The sequence below is a fragment of the Periplaneta americana genome, chromosome 5 (genome assembly GCF_040183065.1).
Source record: "Periplaneta americana isolate PAMFEO1 chromosome 5, P.americana_PAMFEO1_priV1, whole genome shotgun sequence".
Taxonomy (NCBI): Eukaryota; Metazoa; Arthropoda; class Insecta; order Blattodea; family Blattidae; genus Periplaneta; species Periplaneta americana.
The window spans coordinates 65,391,290-65,404,331 of NC_091121.1; the positions used below are offsets into that span (position 1 = coordinate 65,391,290).

The 13,042-nt window shown below is 33.0% G+C and overlaps 2 protein-coding genes across 5 annotated transcripts in view; one reads left to right on the plus strand and one right to left on the minus strand.

Annotated features, from left to right (window-relative positions):
* fdl (fused lobes) overlaps positions 1-13,042 on the plus strand; it is a 335,607-nt gene that overhangs the window by 114,987 nt on the left and 207,578 nt on the right. For all 3 annotated transcript variants that reach the window (XM_069825924.1, XM_069825929.1, XM_069825925.1), the window contains one exon: positions 3,017-3,268. The gene's annotated coding sequence lies outside the window, so the exon portion shown is untranslated. The remainder of the gene's footprint in view (positions 1-3,016; positions 3,269-13,042) is intronic.
* s-cup (stanley-cup) overlaps positions 1-13,042 on the minus strand; it is a 340,619-nt gene that overhangs the window by 16,404 nt on the left and 311,173 nt on the right. The window lies entirely within an intron of this gene.

Consider the following 13,042-nt stretch of genomic DNA (forward strand, 5'->3'; position numbering starts at 1 on the left):
CTTCACCTACTCTTTCTGGCAGCTTCATTTCTTATTCTGTCTGCTCATTTCACACGCTCCATTATTTTCCATATACACACTTCAAATGCTTCTAGTCGTTTTTCTTCACTTCGTCGTAATATCCATGTTTTTGCACCATATAGTTCCACACTCCACACAGAGCACTTCAATAGTCTATTCCTTAGTTTTTTTCACAGGTTCTCATAATATACTTCTTTTTACCTAATTAAAGGCTTTCTTTGTCATTACTATTCATCTTTTGACCTCCTGGCAGCAGCTCATGTGGAGCTTACTTACAGATTGCAAAAGGTCTATAATAAACATATATAATATAAAAAATAGTAATTGAGATATTCTAAAGTCTGAGTTCATGATTAAAGAAACAGTTTCATAGTAGATGTATGTCGTGCACTTTAGTAGGCCTATATTAAAGTTCTAATGTTTTATAAAACACATTTGGACAAGTTAAAAAAATCATTAAGTGCTTCCTGGGTAGCTCAGTTGGTAAGAGCGTTGGTGCGTTCAGCCAAAGGTCCCGAGATCGATACCCGGCCCTGGAACAGTTTTTCCCTTGAAATTATTTAAGTAGGCTATAGTTCATTCATAGTTTTCTTCCCACGGGCAGGTTTTTCACTGTAAATCCAGCATTCTCCAATATTTCCTATTTCCTGCCTGCCTCTTTTTCTCCGCATATAATCCATCTATCTTAATGTCATCTATCATCTCAATCTTCTTCTGCCACCAACTCTTCTCCTGTTCTGACCTTAGACAGAAATCTATGAATGAATAGTATTATGAAATAAAATATCTTGCATTAGATTACACGACACTATACATAAACTTAATACAGCTGAGCGTCTCATTTAGGCACAGTGAAAACGTAAACAAAGTGCAGGTAACGTTTGGGGAAGAACTAGCCGTACGATAAACACGAGGGATGCGCAAGGTTTTAGTTACAACATTTATGGCGGAGCATTAATTGAAATTATATTTTCCAAAAACACACAAAATAAAATAACACAAATTGCATAACGTTATCATATACACATTTTAACAGGCAAGCAATTGTAACGTTGAAATAATTCAATATAATAAATCAAATTTTGCTACTTATATGATATTGCTTTTAAGGAGCATATTTTTACGGTCATGTATGACTAACATAATATCACGTCTTCTGTGGCCGAATGAACAAAACTACAATATATTGGTCTGAAGTGACAACACTAAACATAATTATCCCTTCTCAAAGTTCAATTCATTCAGGTATACCTTGAGAATGGATAATTATGTTTGGGAAATAGTGTTGTCACTCAGCGGCTACTCGTGATATTTTTTTGTTTGTAGGATATGAGATTGACGACTCATGACCAAGAAAAACTAATAATAATAATAATAATAATAATAATAATAATAATAATAATAATAATAATAGAGCATGCACAATTAATTTCTTGCTACAGTTAAATTCTTCTAAATGATCAAATACAACTTCAGATATTCTTTCGGCTGTCCTGTCATCTGAAAGTCCTGTTAATTCTTGTATTTATTATAGCTTATTTTATTTATTTTTATGTAATATTCGTTTTTATTCATTTTATTTTTTATATTATATCATTTTAAATTATTTATTATTTCGTTTATTCTATTCTTTTAAAATGACCAATGAAATGCACTTAAGGAGGCTACAAAGGTACTTGAAAATTCGTATTGTTGTCTCTGACAGGGTTTCCACACCACCATCTAGAAAGAAGGGTCGTAGTATTAGCATAGTCTAGTATATACATTCAAGAAGCTTGAGTTTATGAGGGTATTAGAAACAATAGACTGTACAGGTACTATTTCGCATTGTCTGTAATGAGGCGATAGTAGCGATCTAGTTGTTAGGAACTAACTATGGATGCATATTTACTACGTATTGCTAGGAAAAACCGTTTGCTGTAAGAAATTTAGATGGTTCCTCGGAAAGTATTCCTAAGGTCTGAGTTGTGCAGTGGCGACAATTCACAACAGAAAGTGGAAGTTTGAAGACAATTATTACGACGGGACGCATTAAAAATAAAATCTCTAATTCAAATGTTCTCTATCCTCAGAGGCACGAAATTAAACTGTAGGATCATCCTCATAGCCTTCATGGAGGAATCGCCACTGCACTTCAGATCAATGTACTGTAGTTATGTTAATTCGGCCACAGAAGACGATGATATTATGTTAGTCATACAGAGAATGAAATTCATGACCGTAAAATATGCTACTTGAGAGCAACATCACCCAAGTAGCAAAATTTTATTTGTTATAGTGAATTATTTCAACGTTACAATTGCTTGTTTATTAAAATGTGTATACGATAACGTTATACAATTTGTGTTCTTTTGTTTTGTGTGTTTTTAGAAAATATAATTTCAATTAATGCTCCGCCATAAATGTTGTAACTAAAACTTTGTGCATCCCTTGTGTTTATCGTACGGCTCGTTCTCCCCCCACATGATACCTGCACTTTGTTTACGTTTTCACTGTGCCTAAACGAGACGCTCTACTGTATTGTAAATAATGTTTGACTAATATAAGCCTACATTCTTTATTATAGTATAAATAGTAAGAATAGCATAGTATAGTTTAATATAGTAGAATAGTTCAAATAATTTAAATTGTAAATATTGGTGTTGTTAAAGTGGTCCATGTTTTGTTCTGTCCAACTTGACTAAACCAGAGTGGCGTTAGCCGTCAGTCAGGTACTTCGCTTGCCAGGAGCACGCACGTCGTTCATTTAAAAACTCTAGTAATACTTGTTCTTGTAGTCTTCTGGGACGAAGTACGGTCCTAATCGTAATAATTAGCTATTATTTAGCATAGATTTTTCCATCTGCCTTCCTCTCGTTTAAACAGCGCAGAGGTAGCAATGAGGGAAAACCAAGGGAGTGGTCCGTGGACGAGACTATATCAGGTGGGTATTAAATATGAACTTCTCAGCTTGCGGCTCTGTCGTGAATGAAATCCTCATTTATCTGCTTTTCAGGCAGCCAGCAGCGAGTCCGCTTGGTGTAGTATTGTTAACCACAGAGCCACCACCATAACAATGAATGGAGTCACACTGATGCCGGTTGCCGTGTCGGCAGCAGCGTCCCACTTGATTCGGTGCTGATAAACATCCAAACAACAATGAGTCTCCGTCGGTTGCCTGGGAGCCGTCACAGCTGTCAGCAGCACGCATTCAGTCTATCTGTGGTCGGTGACAACAGCGGTACCATCGGCCGCAGCTCTCTCGCTGGTATGTAGTACAGTATTTATTTATTACAACTTGCTTGCGCTCCAGGAGGCCAGTTCGTACTTAACCTATATCAGCAGCTATTTCTAGCATATTATTTTGGGGTATTGCAGATCTACTACGGTTTGAATTGTACTTGGTTTCTCTTCTTCAGAAACACCCGATGCTTTGTGTGTGTGTGTGTGTGTGTGGTTTTTTTTATCGTTTTTTTATATGCGAACGTGTTTTGGCTACGTAACGCCGAGTGTCACAGTAATGTACGTTTGCGCGTGCGCACGAGTGAGAGTCTACATGCGTGTGAAACGTGAGGCAGTTCCAAACATATCGGCAAGTCTGCAGACTAAACTCGGTGCGTATCTGATCATCACGATAACAACCAGTTGTGACGGCATGAATGTACTTCGTGTTGCTACTAGTACGCAAGTTCTCTACAGGCCGTCATTCCTGACATTAATGTAAAATTAAAATGCTAGCGGAAAAATAAAGAAAAATGGCGCCATAAGGCAAATTTTCTACAGTTAATTTATTATACTTTATAAACTATAGTCCCGTCGCTCTAATTTCCGGCAGCCAATCACGTAGCAGGTCTGCTACATTTAAACGTGTGCGTCTTGTGATTCGCTGAAGATGATGTTAAGCATTTCCTAAGGCTCGATTAATACTTAATATATAATCGCCCGCCATTTTGGCTCTTTCGTTGGTGTTCGCAGAAAGCACACGAGGACGTTATTTGCCGCTCAATTATTTGCTGAATTACAGTGCGTTTGATTTATTATCATAGGAGCTACGACATGATAATGTTTAACGATGTGGCAAATAGATCCCTCGTCTGGTAGCTCGGCAACAAAAGAACAAAAATGTCGAACGATACTACCTACCTACACTTTATAGAGCCTTCACTTCCTAAAACTTAAGCAAAGAGTCACGCCGGGAATAACAGCGTCGCGACTATAGAAAGTTACGCAATAACTTTTTATGAATATCTCGTTCAGCTCTGTGGATGAGCTGTCCGACTAAAACAGAGAAATTACTAGTAATCGGATGAGAATTTTTCATAGCCTACGCTACGGTTTTAATAATACTAATAATGATAATGATAAGAAGAATAAGAATAATGGTGAAACTTCGCTATCCCCCCATATTACACACGGGAGAGAAAATGTACTAAAATAATTTTCATATCCCTCGGCCTCATATCACTTAAACAAGCCCTCAATTAACTCACTAAACTTGTCACATACCTCGGCTTAATGTTAATTAGCTAACCACTCATTTAACCCATAAAAAATTTAAACCAGACGTCAGTCCCGTGTGTGGTGTGGGATGATATCGAAGATTGGCCAATAATAATAATAATAATAATAATAATAATAATAATAATAATAGTAATAGTAATAATAATAATAATGATAATAATAATGATAATAATAATACTCAAGATGCGAATTAACCCTTTGAAGCACAAATTAATTTTTTTATGTTTTTCATATCATGGATCATACCAAAGCTTCAATCGATTTTTTTTCAACATTTTAACTCTGCACGCAATTTCAGAACACAGATGGCACCTCTATGTATACTCAAGAGGTGGTTCCTTGATGGAATATCTGTGGCATAAAATTTAGAAAGAAAGAAAACGGTGGTTCTTCTGAGTAACCACTATGCTTCAAAGGGTTTTAACGGGGGGATGTAGGGGATTTCCCCCTGTTGGAAAGTTATCCCCCTGTCATAAATTCATATCAACATCCCTGCCAGGGATAACTTCGAACCACGAAAGTCTTAGTTACCAGTCTATCGTACTCTGGAGTGAACAGGGCTCTGAAATCAGTTACAAGTGTTGATCCAGTTTTTTTGCCACTACTGTACCTTATGTACTGTAAATTCAATCTCCACTTCTGCCCGATCCGAAAAGATAAAATTACTCAGAAATGCTATGTACTGTCCGTCCAAGTAGTTTCGTCGCAGGGTCGTAGAAAGAGGGGAAATCACGTGACAGTTACTTACTTAACGAGGCCTTTTTATTTAAGTTATTTTAAACAGTTGTATAATATTACGTAAACGTTCAATTCCTAACAGAAATTAATGTTTTCAGAAAAGAGTTAAGACAGCCCAGCCACTATCCTTTACAGAGGAGCGAACAGAAGCGGTGGGGGAAAACGGGATGCGACGTAAGCAAATGGACGACAGCACCTGTGCGAAAATATGATTTAATATTGAAAGCTCTTTCATCACTGGAAAACGCGAACGTATTTCTGGAACGTACTATACTCACCAACTCAGTACTGTTTACTTTGACTGCATACGCTGCCTTGGTTCTGTGTGGAAGTTTACTAGTAGAGGGGGTGGGAATGAAGTATATTCAAAAACTCAGGTACAATAAAAATTGAAGTAAAATAAAATGATGTCTCTATACAATAACGACATCCCCGGTGACGAGAATTCCTAGACCCGTTTCGGCAAGTTCAGGAAAGTGTTTAATAATCGTGATGATTTGAAATTAATTGTAAACAAGCGAGTTAGCGTTGCGTTTATTGTGTTTTTAACCTCGGTTTGTGTCACCGTGGGAACATTCACCCGGAACCACGCCAGTCTGGCACGCAGTACGTCTACACTGAATATAAAACAGCGCAATCTGCGTACGTATCTGCCTAATTGAGTTGTTCATAGGAATTGGCGCACAGAATATTTAATAACACCTCGAGTTAAATTACCAAAGTGGGAGCTACATCCAGTATTTCTTGGAGAAACGGTGGTTGTTAAACTTCAGTTACTTTACTAATTTTCTTGGCAACGGAGTTAGCGCAGTCTGTAGAATGACGTGGATTCGAGGTTCATTGAAGCTATTGAGTTTTTATTTTTGTCGTAACCACCAGAGCAGTTCTGGGTCACATTTGATGTCCTGTCATGTGAGCACCAAGACGCTTTCTGAGGATTAAAAGAGTCTAGTACGTGATACAGAGAATTCACTTCTCCTTCTCTTACAAAGATTAAAAATAAATATTTATTTATATATTTTTATAGCGTTTCTCACCATGTTCCTTAATCTATAATAAATTGAAAACTGATAGGGCTTGCATCAGTTAAATTACTATGCACCAAAATAGGTAAACTTTTATTTACTAGGATTACACGAACTCATTTAAAAAATAAGTCTAATTTATTTTTATATAGAGTGGAAGATAACTTCAGGGGAGAGGATGGTATTTTTTTTAAACTTTTTTCATATTTGTTGTAAAATTTTAATTTTTTGTATGTAAAGAGCTCATAGCTGTAGCAACTCAATCAAATATAAATATTTTGAAAAAATTATTTGGGGGCCCAAATTTGAAAAAAAAAATATCCAGTGGAGGATTCTACTAAAACCGATATACCTAAATCGTTTTTAAAGATAGATTAAAACAGATTTTTGCAATGTATTTGCAAAAGCATGTTCTACAAACTGTCTGTAATAGAATTTTTATATTGGTCCCTACGTTTGTAAAATAAATAATTAAATTAAATAACAAATTTCTGATTTCCTTTCCCTCCAAACAAACGGACATATTTTTTAAATGAAATCAATTTTAAAAAAAATTCTGTTACAGAGAAACATTTCCTAATAGTCTAAAGAATGTTTGTTCTAAATTTCATGCATGTATCTTTAATAGTTCAGAAATTATATCCATTTTTGTCTGGCAATGTAGCAAAAAATGAAGTTACTGGAAACCGATAAAAGCGGGAGTGTGATTTAAAAATCCATAGCGCAGGAAGGTTAAAAATGATGTCTCAACATCCGATAAGGGCACAAATACCCACGAAATGTTATGCAATGCATTCCACGCACATCTAAGAGTATTTTAAAGATTTTTTTTTTATTTAATTTACCGGAAACAACAATAACAGTGGGCGAGTGATTTAAAAATTCATAACGCAGAAAGTTTAAAAATGGCGACTCAACATCCGATAAGGACACAAATACCCACAAAATGTTATGCAATGCAATCCACACATATCACAGCGTATTTTAAAGATTTTTTTTTTAATTTACTCATTTTTCACCAAAAAATACCATCCTCTCCCTTTCATATAATAAATCCTCTAGTCATTTTACAATAAAAAATAAGCCTGATTTATTTGTATATATAGTGAAAGATAACTTCATGTAATAAATCCTCTACCCATTTTACAATTTAAAAAAATAAGTCTGATTTATTTTTATATAGAGTGAAAGATAACTTCATATAATAAATCCTCTAGTCATTTTACAATAAAAAATAAGTCTGATTTATTTTTATATAGAGTGAAAGATAACTTCACGTAATAAATCCTCTAGTCATTTTACAATAAAAAAAAGTCTGATTTATTTTTATATAAAGTGAAAGATAACTTCATATAATAAATCCTCTAGTCATTTTACAATTAAAAAATAAGTCTTATTTATTTTTATGTATAGTGAAAGATAACTTCATATAATAAATCCTCTAGTCATTTTACAATAAAAAAAAATAAGTCTGATTTATTTTTATGTATAGTGAAAGATAACTTCATATAATAAATCCTCTAGTCATTTTACAATTACAAAAAAATAAGTCTGATTTATTTTATGTAGAGTGGAAGATAACTTCATATAATAAATCCTCTAGTCATTTTAAAATTACAAAAAAAAAAGTCCGATTTATTTTATGTAGAGTGGAAGATAACTTCATATAATATATCCTCTAGTCATTTTACAATTAAAAAAAATAAGTCTGATTTATTTTATGTGTAATGAAAGATAACTTCATATAATAAATCCTCTAGTCATTTTAAAATTACAAAAAAAAAAATAAGTCCGATTTAGAGTGGAAGATAACTTCATATAATAAATCCTTTAGTCATTTTACAATAAAAAAATGTCTGATTTATTTTATGTATAATGAAAGATAACTTCATATAATAAATCCTCTAGTCATTTTAAAATTACAAAAAAATAAGTCCGATTTATTTTATGTAGAGTGGAAGATAACTTCATATAATAACTCCTCTAGTCATTTTACAATAAAAAATAAGTCTGATTTATTTTTATATAGAGTGAAAGATAACTTCATATAATAAATCTTCTAGTCATTTTAAAATTACAAAAAAAAAAAATAATAAGTCCGATTTATTTTATGTAGAGTGGAAGATAACTTCATATAATAAATCCTCTAGTCATTTTACAATTAAAAAAAAATGTCTGATTTATTTTTATGTAAAGTGGAAGATAACTTCATATAATAAATCCTCTAGTCATTTTACAATAAAAAAATAAGTCTGATTTATTTTTATATATATAGTGAAAGATAAATTTATGTAATAAATCCGTAGTCATTTCACAATTAAAAAAATAAGTCTGATTTATTTTTATATATAGTGAAAGATAAATTTATGTAATAAATCCTCTAGTCATTTCACAATTAAAAAAATAAGTCTGATTTATTTTTATGTAAAGTGGAAGATAACTTCATATAATAAATCCTCTAGTCATTTTACAATAAAAAAATAAGTCTGATTTATTTTTATATACTGTATAATGAAAGATAACGTCATGTAATAAATCCTCTAGTCATTTCACAATTAAAAAATTAAGTCTGATTTATTTTTATGTAGAGTGGAAGATAAGTTCATATAATAAATCCTGTAGTCAATTTACAACAAAAACGGTGCTGTATTAAGTGAAACCTGTTTCCAGGCGTACACTCGTCAGGAATAGCCTAAATAGGAATATGCATATTTGTTTGTGTTTGTTTTTTTATTTGTTCATTTATTTATTTGTTTTTATTTATTTAATTATTTATTTATTTATTATTTGTTTTTTATTTATTTATTTAATTATCTATTTGTTATTTATTTATTTGTTTTTTGTTTGTTCACTTGTTTTTTATTTATTTTTATTTAGTTTTTATTTTGTTATATATTTTTTTATTTTTCTATTTTTTATTTATTATGAAAAGATAGGAAAGGAAGAAAATTGAAAATAAAGGAAAAGATGAAGGCAAAGGAAAAAACCTGAAATGAAAGGTCAAAGAAAAAGGAGAAAATAAAGATAATAATTTAAAAGAAGGAATAAGAGAAAGAAGCAGAGAGTAGGTAAGGAAGGTAAAACAGATTGAAATATTCGTTCTTTACCAGATATCGTACCATCACTGCTTTATTTTAAAACAAATGTGACTGGATTTCGTCATGTGCATATTACACAAAAACAGACATTGGTAGTTTGCAAGTATTATTTAAATGACGGGAAACTTCCGCTCTCCGTAATTTTTTTCATTATCGCACTCTGAATTCACAGAACATTTCTACTTTCTTCTAAGCACTGCTCATAACATCACTGGTATGTGTTGTAACTGTTCCACCCTTATAACATTTCAGTTTATTGTGCAGTCTCGTTTCCATAAAATACGATGACGTGCATGAATTTTGCTCTCGAAGGCTGCTGCAGAAGCGGATCTGTGATGACACAGATTAACAGCCCGAAGCAAGCGTAACGCGAAACAACAGAGCGGGGAAGACCTTGAACACGGGCTTGTTACCTTTTATTACTGACGTCTGTATGCACTTGAATTCCTAGAAAGCGTAGGTTTCTCTAAGTACCCAATTCATTATAAAGCAGTAATGCTGATCATATTTTCAATAATGACAGTAATATTAACAATCCCTGAGATATAAAAACTGTGCCAAAATAATGACTAGAAGGCTTAATGCTATGACGGACCACATGATCACAAGATACAGTCAGAAAATGTAGAGAATATGTAAAACAGGACTCTGGAGTCATGCAAACTTCTTCCCAAGTACAACGTAACAGATATTACCTATGGTTATATAAATAGAAAAAAGAAATCTCAAATAAATTTACATTTCTAAGAAACATAAAAAATGACGTTAAATAAAGCATTAATATTTTCTTTTTTACTTGAGATTGTACACTTGATTGAAACATTCGAGAAAAAAAATCCTAGCCTTTTAATAAGGGCATAGTAATTAAATAAAGATTAGGGAACGGATTATTATACACTGAAAGGTAGAGTTGATGTGTCAAATATATACGTTACTTGGTTGTTTATACAAGAGTCGTGCATGACCGGTTACGAAAGATAGAAAAGACATATTGCTACTGAACGCCTGGCGCTATAGACAGTATGCGAAGCTCATGCGTCTCGCGGAGTGGTCCAATGTTCGGTTTAACGAATGTCCGAGTCTCACACGGCTCTGGATTATGAAAGACGGTACTATTGAGCCATCCAGGAGTTCTAAGAATCGTTGCAAGAACGCGATTACCACCATGTACCTTTCGATTGGTATTTCCTCCTCTCTCCTCATTGACTGATTGATTGATTCATTGATCGATCGATTGATTGATTGATTGATTCAATCCAAGTATTGCAACAGCACGCATCATGAAGCTACAATCTTAGACTTGAGAGTGCTTTAATTTTTTTATTAAATTTTTATCTCCCTAAAAACGATTTATTAGAGAAATAATAATATATCCACTTAGAATAATAAACTCTTAAGCCAGTGATGTCAAAGCAAGCGCATTTTTCTGACCTTGACGTCGTGCGCGGGCAGCAAGCTCTAAGTATGGAAAGAGGAAGGGTTGTGTATATGAATAAGCAACCTGTTGGATTAAGAAAACAGTGGTGCACAAACTTCAAACGGAACATGAAATTTTATGTCGTTATTTTTATATGGCTTCTTTCTGTTTAATATTATCTATATTGTCTGTAAAACAAAAGTACTAACACTGATTTCTTAATATTGCACTTGTGTTTTAAATCTTAATAACATAATAGAGAGTTAAGAAGGAATATTCACTTAAATTCCATAGTAGTATAATATTATACTGTATTAAGTGGATGAAACACATCATTCATAAAGAAAGTGATATTCCAAAGAAAAAGATTGAGTATGACATGATAAGTTGGAATTTATATTGATGTTATCTTTAGCCTTACAAAAGTAATCAATAAACTAATCAAAACAATATTACAGTACAAAGCAAAGTTACCTAGGTACTGTATCTGTTTTAAGTGTAACTAATATTACATAACAAAACTCTTATCGCATTATGGTTTTAAGGTGATATTTGTGAGCAACTTCCTATCATTAGAATATTAAATTATTTTCTCGAAATCTGCTGAAGCTATAGAGCTGACATTTTTACAACACATGGGCACGTATCTTTTGCTTATGATGTAACAATAGTTGCTTTGTTAATTCATTTCCTTACAAACAATTCCCATGCGAATATTTTCAAAATTTTCAATACACTATCTTCAGTAATACGTAGGCCTATATACGGTATATTAGATTTACGGAAACATTCTGTAAGGCTACTAAATAAATAGGCCTATACCTTAAAATTTCACTTTTCTATACGAAAAGTTGAGAAAATATTTCTTTTGAATAAAAAAATCAAACTTGTGAAAAATGAGCATTAAAATTAAAACTTACATTCTTATAATGCACTTATACTTCTCAGGCAAATCTAGAAATTAACATGGATACAGTTTTAATAAGTTCTCTTCCCTTTATCTATTGAATCAGTGCTGGCCATCCCTGAATATAGCTCGACCAAGAGGCATATACCACCTCTTTCGTCTGTCTCTTTCCTTTCCGCTGTAAAGCGCTCAGGCTCTCCTGGGCTCTAAAGCGCGCGCTTGCTCCTGTGGGCATCAATTGACATGCCTGCCTTAAGCTATAGAATCGGGACTGTCCCGGGAAATACGGGACGGTTGGCAAACCTAGAAATATATAACATCTATAGGTTAGAAGTTTCAAATATACAATCACAGTTGAAAGAAAAATAAATTAATGAATTCAGATATGAACTTTGGAGAAGATGTGCAAGGATATGTCGACGACATATTAAATACAACTGACTTCATAGAGAAATCAACAAAATAGTTGAAATACTAATGTAAACGAAAGCGTTCTGTATAATCTTCTATAACTCTAACAATATTAGTTAGGTTAACAGATTGAGAAATTTAAAATGATACTTTAAAATTCATGTAATTATATAGAATTAACTATATATATTAAAGTCGTCAACTTTGTAAGCTGTTCATAACTTGTTGCGTGAACGTGAGTTTTTAGCTGTAAAATAAAGAAGTGAAATTTGTTTCCTTCTCCGTTCCCAGTTTCATGGCTTTGGCGAAAATAGTATTACATAATAATTGTATTTGACCAGAAGCAGGAAGTTCCGTAAACATCTAATCCGCTTATTTCCCTGCCGGCGAAAGTTAAAACATTATTGTCATATTATCGTGCGGGCTCTTCGTGACAAGATTTTAGTTGCGATTGTCTCTTGTTGTTCTGCTTCACGGATTAGAGAGACCTTCTGGGGCTATCCCAAAAAAGTATAAAATAATAATGTAGGAGTTATAAATGAAAGCTATTGTAAAATATGGCGTTGTATTTTCATGTTTCACAAAATATTATTTTATTATACAGAGTGGATCCGTTCACTAGAGGCTCCAGAGTTTTCACACAAATGTTATTATACTTAGGAAGGGCTGATCATATTAGGAAGTTTAAATGTAGAAAACAAAGAACGGACGTGGCAAAATTTTCCTTTGTTAACCGCACAATAGTAGACTGGAACAGCTTACCTGCGGCAATCTTTCAGGGTGGTCCTCTTAAAATCAATACATTTAAGGAAAGGTTGAGAAGATTAGACTGAAAATGTAATTGGAAGTGCAGTGTAATTATTTAAGTTGTGTCATGTAACTAATTGAGTTGATATATAATTGATTAAGTTGATATGTAGTTAAT